Here is a 17468-nt window from a genome sequence, read left to right on the forward strand (position 1 = left end):
CACTACACCCTTTCCATACACTGATTTACAGAAGACGACATAAAGTCAGCCATACTTCTTGGGTTAGGAGGTGGTTTGGATTGTCCTTCATGACTTGAATGGTGATGTTATACTATTACCTGATTTCTACACCCATACCCAGAACACAGCTCATCTCACCTACCTTTAGACATGCAAAAGCTGTATCCAGTCTTAGAGGGCAAACCCCATATTCATCAGGGAGAGTAGAGTTATCCTTACTCCATTGGCTAGTTTGTATAACTCATCTTTCAGATGGTTCCTGCCAGTCAGAGGAATCCTAGAGGAGCTGAGGCTGGTGGAAGGGCACCAATGTGCCCACGGCTCATAAAAGCTCATTCAGAGTTAAAGGTACTATCAGAAGCTGTCAATGCATTTTTCCACAATGTGATTTCATGTCAGCAAACTCCAGTTCACAGCAGCCAAAATTTCCCCATACATAGAGGGCTTCTGATGAATTTGATATTAAAATGGTTTCTGAGATCATGGATGTTTTAGGGGGGCATGGGACATGGGAGATTAGGTTAATTAATAGATTAAGACATTTAGTTGCTGATGACCACAGATGGTAGAGGATGACTCAGTTGCCTAAACTTGTGTGTGGTGCCATCTGAGATGCCCTGGGACATTTGAGATGGAGCCAACAAGTACGTCAAGGCCTGTGAGAGATCTGTCTCCTCGTAGAACAGCATTTGGGACTGGCTGAAGGCCTTTGGACATCTCCAGTGGTTCTGAACAGTTACGTTTGCTCATCTGAGTTGAGACTAAAGTGCCCGAATCTAGAGTTTAATGCACCCAGGATGCCAGGGCAGATTATCCCACTTTGGGATCCCACTGATACCACTACAGTTGTGAGAGGTCTGAGTTCAAGGCTGGGACCTGGTGATGAATCCAGGGATGCTGACCAACCCTTTTCCCTGCATGAGTGTCTTGTTGTGTAACCCCAGCAGGCAGCTCAGCACCACCCAGCTGCTTGCTCACTCTTCCCAGGCAGGATGGGGGAGAGAATTAGAAATATAAAAGTGCAAGAACTCATGGGCTAAAATAAAGACAGTTTACAGTAAAGAAAAAGCCACGCGCACAAACAAAGCAAAAGAAGGATTCATTCATTACTTCCCACTGTAGGCAGATGTTCAATCACACACAACAGTTTTATGGGAAAACAAACTCCATCACTCCAAATGTCCCCCCTTCTTTTCCCCAGATTTTATTGCTGAGAGTGATGCACAGAACATCCCTGTGGCCAGCCTGGGCCAGCTGTCCTGGCTGTGTCCCCCCCAGCTCCTGGTGCACCCCCAGCCCCTCGTTGGCAGGGCAGCACGAGAAGCAGAAGAGTCCTTGGCTCTGTGAACACTGCTCTGCAATAACTCAAAATATTGGTGTGTGATCATTGCTGTTTCATCAAAAATTCAAAACATGGCATTGTGTGAGACTCTGTTAAGAGAATTAACTCTGTCCCAGCCAAAGGCAGCGCAGCGTTCTGGCTTGTTTGCACAAAACAAGACTTCTCCCAGCCAAGAGGAGATGACAAGTGGAAGTAGGGTGCTGCTCTGATGCTGTGAGGGATCCACATTCAGGGCCTCCCTGGGACAGAACAGCAGCATGGGCTTGCAGCTATCTCACACCCCAGGTGTGTTCTTTGATGTTTAGAGCAGAAAACATTTCCTTTCTTTGGCACACCTCTCTGGGGAGCATTTTAAAGGCTTTGCTTTTATCCTGATACAGAATGAAACTATATTTATGTTTGAATTGTTTTCCTGCAGAGAGGAATTCTTGATTTCTGTTCTGCTTGGTGTTCAAGATCTTTCCTAGCACCTGTGTTAGGAGCAACAGGATTAATCCTTCTTTGGGACAGGAGGACCAGAGGAGGAGACTACACTGTGTCAGAGCACTGGGGAGCTGAGAAGAAAACTGGAAGACATCCTCACTTGGAGATACGGTCCAGGGTGAAGATCTGCAAATGAGCACAGGTGCAGTAAACCAGGAACTTTACCTGCTGCTTCCCTCTCCCCCTGAGGTCAGCAGTGCTGGAAATCTCTGCCATTGGCTCAGTGAAAGACCTTAGGCCAGTTGTTTCCCCATCCCACACCTCTTCTGAAGTGCCTGCCAAGTGTCCTTGCTGTTCACGGCTGGTTATGCTGTTCTGCACTATGAGATAAATGTTGCTTCCAGCATTCAAAGTAGTATTTCCAGCAGGATCCAGATGGAAAAGGGGATGGTGGGGGCAGTGCAGGTCAGAAAGGGCATGCAGCCTTGCACCTCGGAGACCCTTAGAGCCTCCCTACCCAAAGAATGGGGCCAGCCACTGCTGCAGATGAAAACAGGGAGGGAGGTTTCACAGAGAGGTGTTCCTCCGTTAAACAGCTCTGAAGTTTCTCTCCAAACAAGGATTAAAATAATAAAAACAATAACAGAGAAAAAGACTGTGGGGGGAAGGAACTGCAGCAAAGAAGAAACAGACATAAGACATCATAAAGAAGCAGACAGTGGCATTGCCCGGGTGCTGTCTGAGCTGCTGTTAGTGCTTCGGGGTGCTTGGAATATCTGCCTCACACACCACACACCGGCACACACGTATATAAACACACATCCCTATAAGCAGCGATAGTATTTTGTAATTAAAGGTGCCCCACAGCAAGTCTGTGCTCAACAAAATAATACTATAATCTTTACAAATCCCTTTGCTTCCTTGAAAAGATGCAGCTAAGTCAAAGGCAAAGGCACGGGAAAAAATAATAGCACCAAAGGCACTCAGGATGCAATAAAACAGAGGATTAGATCTACATTACTTTCATTACATTATATTGTATTTTTATTATTAGGTCCACAGTTATCATTTAATCTTATAGCTGCTGTGTCTGATAGAGTGGAACAAAAACAAATGGAATTCATCCTCCCCCCCACACACCAAGGAACTGGAGATTAAGGAAAGATTAACATCATGTGTAAATGAATGAAAAATGTAAATTGCTAAAAAAAGGAAAGAAAAGGAGGTGTGCTGGGGCGGGGGAACACTGGGAAAGCCACCATGGTGTGAGGCCAGCTCTCCTTTATCTCTGTCCACTTTTATTTTGCAGGAAGGGAGAGCTGCACCAGGGACCTTGTCCTCGCCTTTCCCCGAGCTTTCAGGACCGATGCTCCGAGCTGGAGAATCTCATTTGCACTGAGGCTCCCTGGTGATGGAAGCAGCTTGCTGTGCAGAGCAGTTCCCCAGGATGCCCAAAGCAGGGCTCAAAGGGCCTCTGATCTCTTGGTGCTGGGGTGAGATGCTGAAATCCATGGTGTTGGGAAACATTCCTCATCTCCTTTCTTCCTAGTCCCAGTTACAGGAGGAGAAGTCCACCTCCTGTCATAACCTGGGAGGTTTTCTCCTCCCTTTTCCTACCGTGGTGTAGGACAGGCACAGAGCTCAGCAATGGGTTTTCAAGAGCAAAACCCAGGCATCAGTTGAGCTGCTCCATCATCCTGCTCCCAGAGCCTGGCACCCACAGACCAGCCAATATTCATGCCTTTGCAGGATTAACTTCTGGAGAAGAGAAATGGCTGACACAAGCCAGGTATTTCTTGGCTGCAATCCTATTTACTGAGAGCATTCACAGAGGATTTACAAACCTAAAGGGAGATTTATAGGTAATTTAGGTTCCTAACTCTAAAACAGCGATCCCAAAAATCCCCACTCATACATCACCTAATCCCAGAAGCTCCTGAGATACACGGGTACCATTTTTTTCCCCCTTTAAAACTCTGCCCATAGGCATGTACAGAAGATCCTCAGTCATGGCAAAGCTCCTGCCCCGAAATCAGGTTACATACCCTGAACATCTCCTGATCCATCAGCTGTCTCTAGAGGCCCCGAGGCTCTCTGCATTCACAGAGGCTGAGCTGCTGCTGCTTTATTTTAAAATACAGCAGCTCCCTCCTCTCTCCACCTGTACTGTATCTGGGGATAGTCTTTTGGGCTGAGGGGGCCCAAAGCACAGTTTCGCCTCTACCTGAATCAAAATCTTCTCTCCTACTGCAGAAAAAGAGTATAAATGAGGAAGGGTTGCTGAAGTTAAGTGTTTTTTTCTTAGCTCCATAGGGATGAGAGGCAGCTAGAGTACCCTTGAGCTGATGGTTTGTGATGGTTTAAGGTGCCATTTGGACAAAACAAAGGTGGACACCTTTGATTTGAAGCAAAAATAGAACATGAGCCATGGTTTTGTGCATCACAATAAAATTGTCTGCGCACTGAAGGAGAGAGAGGGGAGTCCTGCAGCCCAGCAAATAGGATTGTGGTTATCACTACCAGAACACCACAAATAGGGCTTCAGCATGGCTCAGGACTTGTCATGGTCTGAGCTGTGTGTCCCTGTGATCCCAAGTGTCCCATGGCCAACGGCCTCATGCCTGACCTGCCTGAGCTCAGCATGGCGATGGCCCCCAACCCTCTGCCTGATTCTGCTCCAAGAGACCAAAGCTGTGAGCCCTGGGACCCAGAAGGACACTGTCAGTGTGAGCATTGTGACAGAGAAAGTGGGACACAACACAGAATATTGTGTTGTTAATTAATTTTTTCTTTATAACTTAGATAATTTGGATGATTAGAGAGCTACAAAATTAAATAGGCTAGCAATAAATTGTTGTTGTTGTTGTTCCGTATATATAGTTTGTTCCCTTTAGGCCATGACAAGATTATTATCGTAATTATTCTTCTGCTGACGTGATGACCTCTGGTTAGGTATTTCATACTCGGGACGGAGATCTAATCTGCAGTCACCGAGGGCACCTGGGCTGCAGATGGATGGGGCTTTAGGCCGACCTCTGCCCTCAGCATTTTGTCTTGATAAGTACCTGTGGGTGACATTGCAAGGCACACACCTTCCTATCCGTCCAAGAGGCTGCAGTTGGAGTTCATCTGAGCAAATATACACATTTGGTAGGGAAACATCTGCATCTCTGCCAGCCACCTTCACAGTCTTGGAGAAAATCAGGATTTTTCAGGATGCAGTTTGTCTGCCTTGGAGGTAGATGTACCAAACACATCTGATTCACTGTTCCCCAGATGTCTTTCTCTCCTCTTGCTGTAGAAGAAGCATGAGTGACAGGCTCAGACGCAGACCTATAAGCAAACATTTGAATTTAAGTGGTTCTTCTGCCTTCTATATTCCACTTCTTCATCCTACCAGCATGGTCCTGCAAATTCAGCACCTCTGGCCCCGGAATCCCTTTTGCACACATTCCCACATGCAGCGCAGGTGGAAGCTTCCCTCTCAAAGATGATTCCCCATCTGCTACTTGCTCTGTGTTTGGTGGCAGTGATCCCTTCCCCTCTGTTCACCCCCAAGTCAGGATCCCATCTGCTTCACCTGCTCTCTGCTAGATCTCTCCTTGCTCGTGCCACACAGGCCTCTGAAGACAGGGCTTATCTCAATTTCTGCTGCCCCAGAGTTACTCTAAAATAACCCTCCAGTTTGAAGCTACTGGAGAAAGATACTTCCAGATTCAAGCCACTTTAATGTAGGGGAGTTAGCTACCTTGAATATCTGCTGTGACTGCAGAAGGAGCTGAGGAAACTAGCTATTTAATTCCTAGATAGCTAAATTGAGGTGAGAACGTGTTGTCTGCCTGGGTCTCCATCCACACAGCCTCCCTGCTGACTAAGCCATTGTTTCGGGTAGTGCATTCTGCTGCTTCCAGTTATTGCACTTATAAAAGGGTTTAATTGCTCTTTTCACCTCGTCTGAAATTAGGGTGATGATCATTCCTTCTGTGTGCCTACAAATGTCTCTCACAGACCTGCTTGGTGTTGGCCACTGACTCTTGGCAGAGCAGCAGTGGCGTAGCTGGCTCCAGCTGTTCATGCCTGGAAGCACAACCAGATTGGTTTTTTTAATTTTATTGAGGTTTCTCTTTACACTGCCTCTCCGTGGCCAAGAGATCACCCTTCCACCCTTCTCACCTTAGATTACCTCTCAACACATTAAAATTCAGGCTTCCCAGAGCACAACACTTGCTGCATGCTCCTGCTTTCTCTCTGCTCAATGCATCCGAACTGCATCTGGAGTCACCTTGACAGCAAGATCCTGATTTGTCTTTAAGTGGCACCTTTTCTTTTCCCCTTCCATTAGATGTGCAATGCTCTGCATTACACACACACACCTAGCAACTGTCCTGTACGTGGTATTGTAATCAGAAAGGATAAAGCAAGGAAAACATTTTCTGAATTAATCAATGCTGGGGGGTCATAGGGTTATCAGAGGATAAGGGTCAGAGTAACTGAAGAGCCTAAAAGTTACTTTGGCTGAATGTTCACACTAGGCACAGGTCTGTTCCTAACCTGTGATCTATCATTTTTCTATTAAATAGAAAAACCCCAACCCTCAAGCCTTCAGCGAGGAAGCCAAAAACAATTTCAGCCAATTTGTATGGCCAGCCACATTTCATGAATAAGAGAAAGCTTTAAGTGACCTGACAGAGAGAAGCTTACAGCTGGAAAATCAGTCATGTCTCTTACTTTGTGCTGTGATTATTTATTATCTGTCTTTCAGCAGTGCCCTAGGATGCATGCAGGATCAGAAACCCATCGGGCTTGTTGGAGCACACCCAAACACTGAGATGTGCTCACTAACACGGCAAAAAAAATGTCATCTAACTATAAAATAACTAACAGAGAACTAAAAAGCATGAGGGAAGGACAAAATTCAGCCAGGCAAGGTGAAATAGTTTCTTCAGTTCTTCAGCAAGCTGGAAAGTAAAAAAAACTCTGGAGCAATCAGTCACTGCATGGGGTGAAGAAGAATGTGTGAAGTTTTAGTTCACTTAAAGTCATTTAAAAGTTCACTGAGGGTCTGGTCAAAACCCCACTGAAATCAGCAAGAGCCTTTCGACTGGTTTCTTTCCCCAGAAGAATAGTGCTGCAAAAGAAGAGACTGCAAGTTTCAGCTACAGAGGCTTGCAAATCAGAGGGCATCAAAGTTTGAAAACCCTCTGAACATGCCTCCCTCCAGCAATTACTTATCTGCTAGCTTTTGTACTAGAGGGAAGTACGAGTTACCCGGTCTTGTGTTTGCAAACATGTTTCTGCGTGTGACGTTATGGAGATGTGTGGATGTAAAAAAGCAGCACCCCACAAGTGGGGCATTGCTTCCTGGTGAGTGCAAAAGTCTGCAGAGCAGGACATCAGAGAGCTTCTTGAGGTCAGAAGGAGCTGGGAGGTGCTGTGGATGTGGTGGGATGAGGCAGCTGAGTTGACACCCACCAGATGAAGTGGACAGCCTCCACCCAGCTTCTCTCCTCCACCTCATCCTCCCAGCCTTGTGTTACTGGTCACATTCTTCATCCCACCAGTGCTTTTGCCTGGGCTGAGCTGATCCCTCTCACTAAGCCAGACAAAAGTGACTTATGTGTGAGATCGTCTCTGTATGTCTTGGTGAGACCTTTGCCATTACAGTGAACTAATCCAACATGGCAACAGCCAGATGAGTTCAAGATTCAGCAGTGGTATTTCTCACCCGTCCCCACCCCTCTGCACGCCTCTGGTTTTGGGATGCTGGCACATTGACTTCAATGAGCATTGCCTAGTAAATACATTTTTTTATATCAGTAGTGAATCCCAGAATCATTCGGGTTGGAAAAGACCTCTAAGATCATCTAGTCCAACCTTTAACTCAGTACTAAAGTCCACCACTAGAAGGCCACTGGCATTGCACTGACCCACAGGGACTGGGGACCACTCTGGGCTTGCAATACCCTGAGCTGAATTTATATTTACATAAATATTTACATATTTAATATATGTATACATACAAAGGTGTCTATAGACACATATATTAGGTAAACATATGTACATAATATGTATTATGTATGTATATACAACACATATATATGTATGTTGATTGTGAAGAGATAATGAATTATGAAAATGCTGTAGAAGAAAAAGCCTCAAGAGAGAAGAGCAGCTCAAGGAGTACAGAGGTAAGAGGAAGTATCTGACCTATCAGGACCTCACAGAATCAAGTCGAATGCTTAAGGAAGTATCTCTGAGCAGCTAAGCCTTTTCCTTCAATAATTCAGGGATGGCAGGTGAGGTCCCAGAGGACAGGAGAGCAGTGAGCATGACATCTGGGTTAGAAGGAAGGAAGAAAAACAAAAGACTTATCAGCTTAATTTCAATGCCCAGGAAAAATTACTAAATGACTTTTATAGACTTTTATCTATTTTGCAAAGAAATAATGTGTTGTGCATCTGCATAATTTACACTGTGATAAAAAACTTATTTACTATTCAACCACATGGATTTGCCATGGAGGAATCGTTTCAAGCTGGTGACTTTCATGTGTTATAGGATAGCTTCTTCCTGGATCAGCGAAAGCAGACATGATAGACAACATTTTGAGTCTCATCCTTAGGACTTTCTGGTACCTTTGCTAAAGTAATTTCTAGATGAAATCACTGCAGAGTAGGTAACAAATGCATGTCAAAAACTAGACTCGGTGAGTAAATGTCTGTTGTTCTTTGTTTATCTAGTAATGCTACAAAAAAAAATAGGATCATGTGTTGTACTCTTCCCTTTAGAATTTCCTGATGACTTCCACAAAGATGTTGACACATCAAAAAATGTTCAGAGCTGAGCAATGGAAAGGATAACAGATAAGAAAGCGTGACCTAGGAGGAAATGAGGAATTTAATTTGGTTAATCTATTTAAAAAAAAAAAAAAAAAAAAAAAAAAAAAAGGAGAACAAAGAAGTCTTCCACCATGTAAAGGACACTTGGGCAGAAGATAATGACTGACATCTTTTTCAGGGATGGGTAACATATGCCATCTTTATTTATAGCAATGAATATTTAGCTTTAACTTTTGGAAATTCACCCTATTATAAAAATGGATGGAAAAGCTCTCGAAGGAGTCACTTATGGAGTCTGCAAAGCCTCCATGAGAGATCTGAATTTCTGGCTACCACCAGACAGAAATGGCCAAAAACCTTCTATTCTTTGGTGCAGTAAAAACATCTGAAACCCATGGTGAAAACAGAAGAAAAGAACAGATATAAATAGTGGGGAAAAAAAAAAAAAAAAAAAAAAAAAAAAAGGCAAATGGCCTGAGAAGAACTAGTGTTGGGCATTGTTTAGATAATTCTAAAATAGTGACCTGGGAATAAGAACCATGTAAGGCTTCAAAATTCCATAGTCTCTTCTGAAGTAATTCTCCACAGCTGTACAAATCCGCCCCAAATATGCAAGTCCCAATCTGTGACACAAAGTCCACTCGTGACTCCCAATCTGCTTCAAATCACTGTTAAAAAATGAAAACGCTACAAATACAACTTGTCATTTTTTACCTAGAAGTGTTAGAGAACAGCTTCTAATGCACCAGCCTCACTCACGAAGGGAAGCCTCCTCTGACAGCTGCAACCATCCCTTCTACAAAGACACATTCCTTATCACACAGACAGCCCAAGACTGAGCCTAAACATGCTTCATCCACACCGTCAAGAATAAAGGCATCTTTTATGTTAATTAGGGATATATTAGACCAAACCCTTGAGATTGCCATGAAACATCCTTCAGTGGCTGACAAGATTTCAGGAAAACCCCAGCACAGCGCTTACCCTCTTCCTAAGAAAGTTTGGGAGGTTGGTGCTGTATGAGAAGCTCATCTATTTTCAGGACATGCACATTCCGAACAGACTTGTTGCTTTAAGGTCAAGCTTTCTCTGCCCTCCTCCTCAAAGAGCACTTCCCACTCCAGAGCCTCACATAGTGATCAAGGAATTTGAGTCACATTAATAATTAACTAAGACCCCCACAGCTCAGGACACTCATGATATCAGGTGTAGACACCTGATTTTAGATTTTATTTTATTTTATTTTATTTTTTTATGCTGCTGCAGCCCTTGGCTTTTCCTTCTCTCATGTCCCAAAAGAGAGCTCAAGAGGGAAAGGAGTGGGGTGGGAGGACAGGAAGAGAGAGATTTGGAATTATAAAGCAAAAGTCACGTGGTCCCATTTTTTTAGGTCATCTTGCCAAGTGGATAGATTCAACCACCCTCTGAGGCCCACTGGAGGGACTGGAGAAGGCACAGAATACTGCCCTTCACATTGCAGAGATGCAACTCACCTCCTCCTCTCCCTTTTCCCCTTTACGCCAGGAGCTGCCAGCAGCCTGGAATAATTTCAGCATATCAGCACAATGCACCCTTTGACAAACCAAGTTCTGGAAGCCTTTTTTGATTTAGTGATTCAACACATTCTTGTTACAGCCTTGACCCTGGGAATCTTTGCAGCACAAAAAGTGACAACATGATTGCTTACCACAGCACCACACCAAATAAACATCTTGCTTCTCTACCACTGCTTCCCAGAAGTAGAGAAGTTTTGTGATAGAGCTGGGGACAGGTGCGGTGCCACAAGAGGTCTCTTCTGGTCCTTTACCCTCTGTTCCCGTGTCATGAGTCCAGAAAGGAGGAGGATGGATCTGCCATGCCATGCTCAACTACATGGACATAGGACAGCTTTGATTGTGAATCTAGGAGGAAACAAAAATATTTCAGGGCCATTGATTGCTTAACTCAGTTTGCTGGATTTTTTTTTTCTCTTACATATTTCCAGGATTATTTTTTTTATTATTAAAAAGGAAAGGAAAACAAACAAACAAACAAACACAACTTGTTTCTGAGCAACCTCCTTGACTTAACCCTGGACCACTATTGGCTTAAGGGACAAAAACGTGATTTTTGAGATGTAGATCTATCCATCTCACTGAGGCCACAATGGTCTGCAGAAAAAAAAAAAAAAAAAAAAAGAAAAAAAAAGGAAAAAAAAGAAAAAAAGGAAAAAAAAGAAAAAAAAAGAAAAAAAAAAAACACAGTCTGCCCACCAACCCCATCTACCTATGCAGCAAGGTAAAGTAGGAACCCTTCAAGGGACAGCAGACCCTCTTTCAATCCCATAACAAGAGCAGTTGGGGTTGATGGCACCTACCAAGCCAGACACAGACTGTTCTGAGTAACCTAAGTGCTGGAGAACCACCAGCTATCCAAGCAGGTCACCTGGGATGACCCTAACACGTGCATTAAGTCAACAAGGAGCAAAGCTAGCTTTATAGCCAACTACATATAGCTTTATAGGAACTGAGCAGTTCTTGTACAGCCATATCAATGCAGCCAGTGAGGATTAGGGTCATTTCTCTTGGCTTGAGATGTACCTGACAAAGCTAACCACCTTGGCTTTGTTACTGGAAAGATAGTTCTTCCCCAAAAGAACTGGGATTTATAGTAGCCTCCCCTGTCTATTAAAGGATCCTGGGGCAACCACCTTGTCTATCTTTGCCTACAGTTTATCATCTAAATCCCATCTGGAGTGACAGTGTAGTTCTGCTTCCCCCACAGTTTAAAAGGCCCGTGTCATCTCTGAGGGTACTAGCAGAAGTAATTGCTGATAACCCAGGCATGTATTATTTTCTCTGAACGTCAATAAGGTCAGTTTGTTTTTCCTTGTACAGGACTCTTTTAATCTTTTCTTTGACCTCAAAAGACCTGCCAGTGTTAGCCCATGAAATCAGCTTAACAACTTTCCCATCCTTTCACTTCTGTTTTATGAAAATAATTTCCCCATTGGTTCCACTTTCCTCCTTCATCTCTGCAATTTCACATTTGTTGTTGTTGTTATTGCTTATTTCTGTCTTTCACCCTGGTCCCTAACAGTTCCGGTTCCCTGCAGAGAAATTACAGATTGCAGTAATTATTAGTTTGTAGTGTTATCCGCTTCTGTCCCTCTAATAGCTATCAGAATAAAGCTGTCACCCAGCACTGACCATCTCATGTAATCAGAATAATATAAAAATAACCTTCCCCAGTGCTGGCAGTGTTTTTCTTGCTTTGTTTCCTTAATTGTGTTTGTTAATCAGAAAACAGAATTATTTTTTTTTTCTGTTTCCACGTCTGCAGCTTCATTTCTCTCCAAGATGGGTTTAAGATCACGCATCGTGTTCCAATTTATTTGGCTGTTTCCTGCCACTTTGCTGAGGAAACTTGTGTCAATCAGGCAAGAGGAGGAACTCCAAATTTTTGTTCAAGTGTATTGTTTGTTTATTTTTACATGTTATCCTGGTTTAATTCTGGCTGTGATTGGAACCAAGTTTGAAAACTACATGGGATTGCACTGCTTTTACAATTAGCCCATGTCAGTACAAGAGACCCTGGGTCCTTGGAATCTGTTCCCACTCCATCACTCACTTCCCTGTCTGTCATCCAGCAAATGATGCTCAGTGCCTTGGTTTCCTCAGCTGTGACACTGGCACTGCCTGGCTGCATGGTGCTGTCTCCTGAGTTATTCAGAACCAGCTCCTGCTATGATGACTTCTGAGCCTTGATCAGGATTTTTAACTGCATATTGAATTAAGTGGGAAGCAAACTGAAGAAATTTGAAGGCTTTTGAGTGCAAAAATGTGTTCCTGTGAGCCCAAAATGTGCCTCCTGTGAATGACTGCTAATACAAGCTTTTCAGAGCACCAGCCAACACAGGAGTGGTTACCTGTTACCTCTCATAAAGTTGTTCATGTGTGTATGGTTTTCTGATCAAAACAGTGACTACAGAAATTCTGCCTTCTCTTGGAGTGGTTTCCTTGCCCTCTAGTTCCCTCAGGATGAACCTGGACAGGATTAAAAACCTCATTTACCTTCCAAAGGAGGTAGTTGAAGTCACACATGAAGAATGACATCTGGATTTACCATTATGCTAATATGCATTTTGTTTTCTTTGCACGTGTAACAGAAATTAACCTACCGAGTAATTAACTGAGGGGGCTTCCCCTGCTGTAGAACCAGAGCTGCCAGTCACTCCTCACATCCACCTCCCTGAAAGAGCTTCAGCAAAAAGGATCATCCCTGACTGGGAAGGGGAGAGAGTTGCACAAGCCAGGATTCCCTCTGCATAATGACAGATGTCCAAATTAAGGGCAAAGTTTCCCTCAGGTCATAGTCAAGGGCAAGAAATGTGCATGTTCGGAGCAGGATTCACAAGCAAAATGGTGGGAGCACATTTTTGCACTGCTCAAAAAGTTCTTGCTTAAATTTCATACAAGCAGAGATGGATGCTTGTAAAACTCTGGAGACATTCTGGGAACAGGACCACAGGAATTTCTTACTCCCAAATAGCTGCACAGCCTGGCTATCAAATGTGAGAAGTATTTCAGGAAACCACTTACGATCAATCCACCGAGTGAAACGTCAGGAGGGATTGCTTCTAATTCAAAGTGGTTGCAATCAACAGATAGGTGAATTATTATGCTATGCCACAATTATCCACTTGGTTGCTATTACAACCCCAGTCAGCTTTAAAAGTCAACATCACTTTGTTCTGGTACTAAACCTGATGGCATAGAAAAAGACAGAAGAGCAAGGAAAATTGAGCTGAAAAACAAGGTAGGAACAAATTCAACAGGAACAGGACAGATACATGCAAGAGGCTGCTTAGGCAGGGGTAATAGGTTGCATGTACATAGGGTAGGGCAGCAGTGCTTCAGAAAGATGCTTGAATATTGCCACAGATGGCAGTATGAGTGTCTGTAAGGCAGATGAAATCCTTGGGATGAAACTGTCAGCACTGCCTGGCATAAAGGACGTAAGACAGTCTTCAAGCAGGCAAAAAGGTCCTGCAGAGTCAAAGGCAACAGATTGTTCCCCATGTCTGTTGTTGACAGGGGATCTCCACATAGGACACAATAAGGTAAAGAGAGAAGCACATTAAGTATGAGGTTAATACCTAATGCTCAAGAAAATGTTAATAGCAGGTGTAGAGATTTGTTGACTCAACATTCATGAAAGAAGGTTATAGGTATACCTGTGAGAAAAATTCAGATAGATTAAATTTGTTTTGGTGACAGAAGGACAGACAGAATGAAAAACAAAACAAAACAAAACAAACAAACAAAAAACCCACCTTTTGGCTTTAAGCTTAAGTTCAAAACATTGGCTTTAAGCTTCTACTTGCTGCCATAAGTATCCCTGTAACTTGCACCAGATGATGTGGCCTTCAAGACCAACTTGTGGTAATCATCAGTGAACAAGGCACAAAGATATGGACAGCCGTGATGCAGTCTAATGTGAAGTCAAGAGGACTGGAGCCATCAGACTACTGGAGCAGTAACAACTGGATGTACAAAGTTCCTGTATCTTGCTGAGAAGTTTGCAATATGTTTAAAGAAATAATCTTTCTTTTTATCAAAGGGGAAGGCAAGGCACAAAGAAGCTGTCTGAAACATTCAGGCAGAAAAAGAAAGTAGATGAAGAATCAGGAATGCACATGTTCAATTCTGATATCCGCATTTCACATGAAGATGCCTTCCTATATGATTTTCCTTTTGGTTTGCTTAATACTGTCATCCTGTATCAATGCTCCCAGTTTCTATTGGAAGCCATCCTAACTTACCTTCTCTGCTCATTATTTTCCAGCATCGTAGTCTCAGGGCAAAGATAACATCCCGGAAATAAGCTTCAGGTTGTAATTACAATATATATTGGTTTATAAATTCGATTGTTTAGCAGGGCAGTCTGCAGTCAACATTCATGGGAAGAGGAGGAAAGGAATCAGATTAGAAATCAGGTGGAACAAAAGAGGCTTGGAATGAAAACACAATGGAAAAAATGACGACCAACACAGCAATAGAAAGAAACTAATGATGGTCATTTTAATACTAAGGTCAAATTCAGTCTGGACTGTTCTTTTCTGATTGTGGAAATTGAATGGTCTTTTAAAGTTAGATTTATATGGAAACAGAATCAAAAAGTTCAGAAGATTTAGATACATAATTTCCCCCAGAAATTAAGGGACAAACTTTTTTTTTCTTCTATCATCTGTAATCTGGAGACCACAGTAGCTTAAGGTATAAGGGATAGGAGATGATCTTAGACTAAGGAAAAGAAACCTGATTTTGTTTGGTTGGCTCATTTTTTATTATTGTTGTTGTTGTTTGTTTGATGTTTGTTTTTGAGAGCTGTGATGAGGTTGATGAGGTCATGTAAGCTGAACGGGCATCTGTCTTCTCTCCTTGGTTGGGAAATCAGTAACTCAGCAGGATGAGTCAAGCTGAGGTAGATGTCATGGCTGGTTGACCAGCCTTTGACCCCTGATGAGGAAGCACAGATTTACATTAAGGGTAACATCAAGCTCCTTGCAGTCAGTGTTTATCTGTGATAGCTGGATCTTGGCAATCAGCATGATAAGTTGTTTCAAATGTGTAGAGACAAGTGCATGTGAGCAGCTGTGTCCACTGGAAGATGCTGTGTAAACCTGCAGGTATCAGTGGTAAAACAGCTAAAACATGCCAAATTTTCCATTCAACGTCTGGTTGGAGGAGGAAGCGGTTTATGCTTGTTCTGTCCTTCCTCCCAGCAATCAGTCTGACAGACTTAGAAAAAGGCATCTACAAGCTTATCACTTCTGTCATCTTCCTGCATAGCAGCTTTCACCATTTCTTTTGAGCGTGGCACATAACAGCCTCTGAGAACAGGGGCACCAATGCTCATCTTATGTCAGTAGACCTAGCAAAGATAAAATGCTTCTCAGTTCCTATTTAAGGACCTACGGAAGAAACTTCGGTCAGAACAGCTAAACTTCGGTATTCAAAAACTGGCTGAAGTTGGAGGCATCTCTGGAGATCATCTGGTCCAACCCCTCTCTTCCAGCAGGGTCACCTACAGCAAGTTGCTCAGCTGTGTCCAGGTGAGTTTTATCTTTCATGGATGGAGACTCAACAAGATTCGTGGGCAACCTGCTCCAGTGTTTGACAACCTTCTCAATAATTTATTATATTTTTTTTTTTGTATATTTGTGTGGAAGTTCCTGTGTTTCAGTTTTTTCCCATTGACTCGTGTCCTGTCACTGGGCACCACAGAGAAGTGTCATAGGAGAGGTGCTTCACACCCTTAATCATCATCTTGGTCCTTCACTGAACTTTCAGTTTGTCCCTGTCTTTTTTACAGGGCAACCCAGAACTGAACCCAGCACTCAAGTGGTGTCTTATCAATGATTAACACAGGAGATGATTCACCTCCCTTGACTTGCTGACCATGTTCTTCCTCATGCAGCCTGTGATATTTTTTATTTTTTTTTTTGTATTTTTTGCCCCAAGGGCACATTGATGGCTCATCTCCAGCTCAAGATCCAACAGGTTCCCTAGGTCCTTTTCTACCAACTGCTTTCCAGGTAGTCACCCCCAGCCTCTACCAACTCACTGTTTCCACATAATCGTTCCCCCATAATAAATAAATAAAAATCTCATTTGCTTTTACCTGTAACAACAAATGACGTTGAGCATATGCAAGTTATTCACAGCATGTTATTTACAAGAGAAACTGCCATTGGGACCCACTGGAGAGTGGGATTATATTTCTCCATCTCTGTACTCCAGAGAAAAGGCATGATGGAGTTCCCATGGTCAACATGGCCTATGCCCTAAAACAGACCCCTGTTCTTACAAGAAAAGTAGTCTGCACAGTACCTGCAGTCCTTGTTCTGAAACCTGTGTGTCCTCAGATGAAAGAGATTGTAAAACATTCAACACTGAGCTGCACGAACTTATTTTATTATTATTTCAGCTCTGAAGGACTAGATTTGCAGCCTGAGTACAGGCCAAGATTGCAGCTCCCATACTGACATGAAACATTTCTTTCCTGATAGATCGTTGCAGAAGTCAAACTCTTTTTGTCTGGGGACACTGCAAAGAACTAGCAAATAAGCTGTAAACACAGACGTTTCTGATTGCTCCAAGCAGTTTTGGAGACATTGCTGCAGCTCCAGCTATCTTGCCTGAAGTACTGCATTTAAGTCTCCTCCAGGAACGATCTACGTCAAGGGAGAGTCTAAAGGAGATGGCGTGGAACTGATTTTAAATCTTCTCTTCAGTGTTTACAATTCAAACAGAGCAGCAGCATAGCACATGAAAATGCTTCCAAATTTTAATCTCAGAAAAAGTCTCCTGCTTCCATTCAAATCACTAATTCTGTACTAATTTGCATGCAGGCCCTCTCCCAGTCTTTCTGTGCATTTTGTGCATGCACAATCACCCAGTGGTGACCCACACAGCAGGCATGGGTACCTCTGCTCTTTGGCAGATGGCACTGAAACCTCCCGGTCCCATGGCAGAAGCCAGAATCTTGGAGCCAACGGCAGGTCTTTCCTGAGGGACTGCAGAGTCATACTTCTCTCCTTTCTACAGTTCTCCCTAAATAAAATAAAAGCGAAGCAATTCCCACTTCTAATCTGCTCCCTCACACATCAACAGCCCTTTGGATTTCACCCAGATCCTTTGACTTGGAGACCTTCAAGCGACCCTTTTACAAGGTGCTTTACAACCCTGCGCAAAGGCTGAGAGAATATACTCACCCAGTTCATCCCCAGCACAAAGGAAAAGAAAAATCACAGATTATAGCAACTCACACGTCTGGAAGAAATGGCTTCAGGACACACA

General features: G+C 43.3%; 1 long non-coding RNA gene across 1 annotated transcript in view; it reads left to right on the top strand.

The window, feature by feature from the left end:
* Positions 1–1940, top strand: part of LOC118160015 — a 58028-nt gene extending 56088 nt beyond the window's left edge. The window contains exon 4 of the long non-coding RNA XR_004747305.1: positions 1820–1940. This is a non-coding gene — a long non-coding RNA (uncharacterized LOC118160015). The remainder of the gene's footprint in view (positions 1–1819) is intronic.
* Positions 1941–17468: the final 15528 nt, after the last annotated feature.

Source organism: Oxyura jamaicensis, chromosome 1 (assembly GCF_011077185.1).
Source record: "Oxyura jamaicensis isolate SHBP4307 breed ruddy duck chromosome 1, BPBGC_Ojam_1.0, whole genome shotgun sequence".
NCBI lineage: Eukaryota > Metazoa > Chordata > Aves > Anseriformes > Anatidae > Oxyura > Oxyura jamaicensis.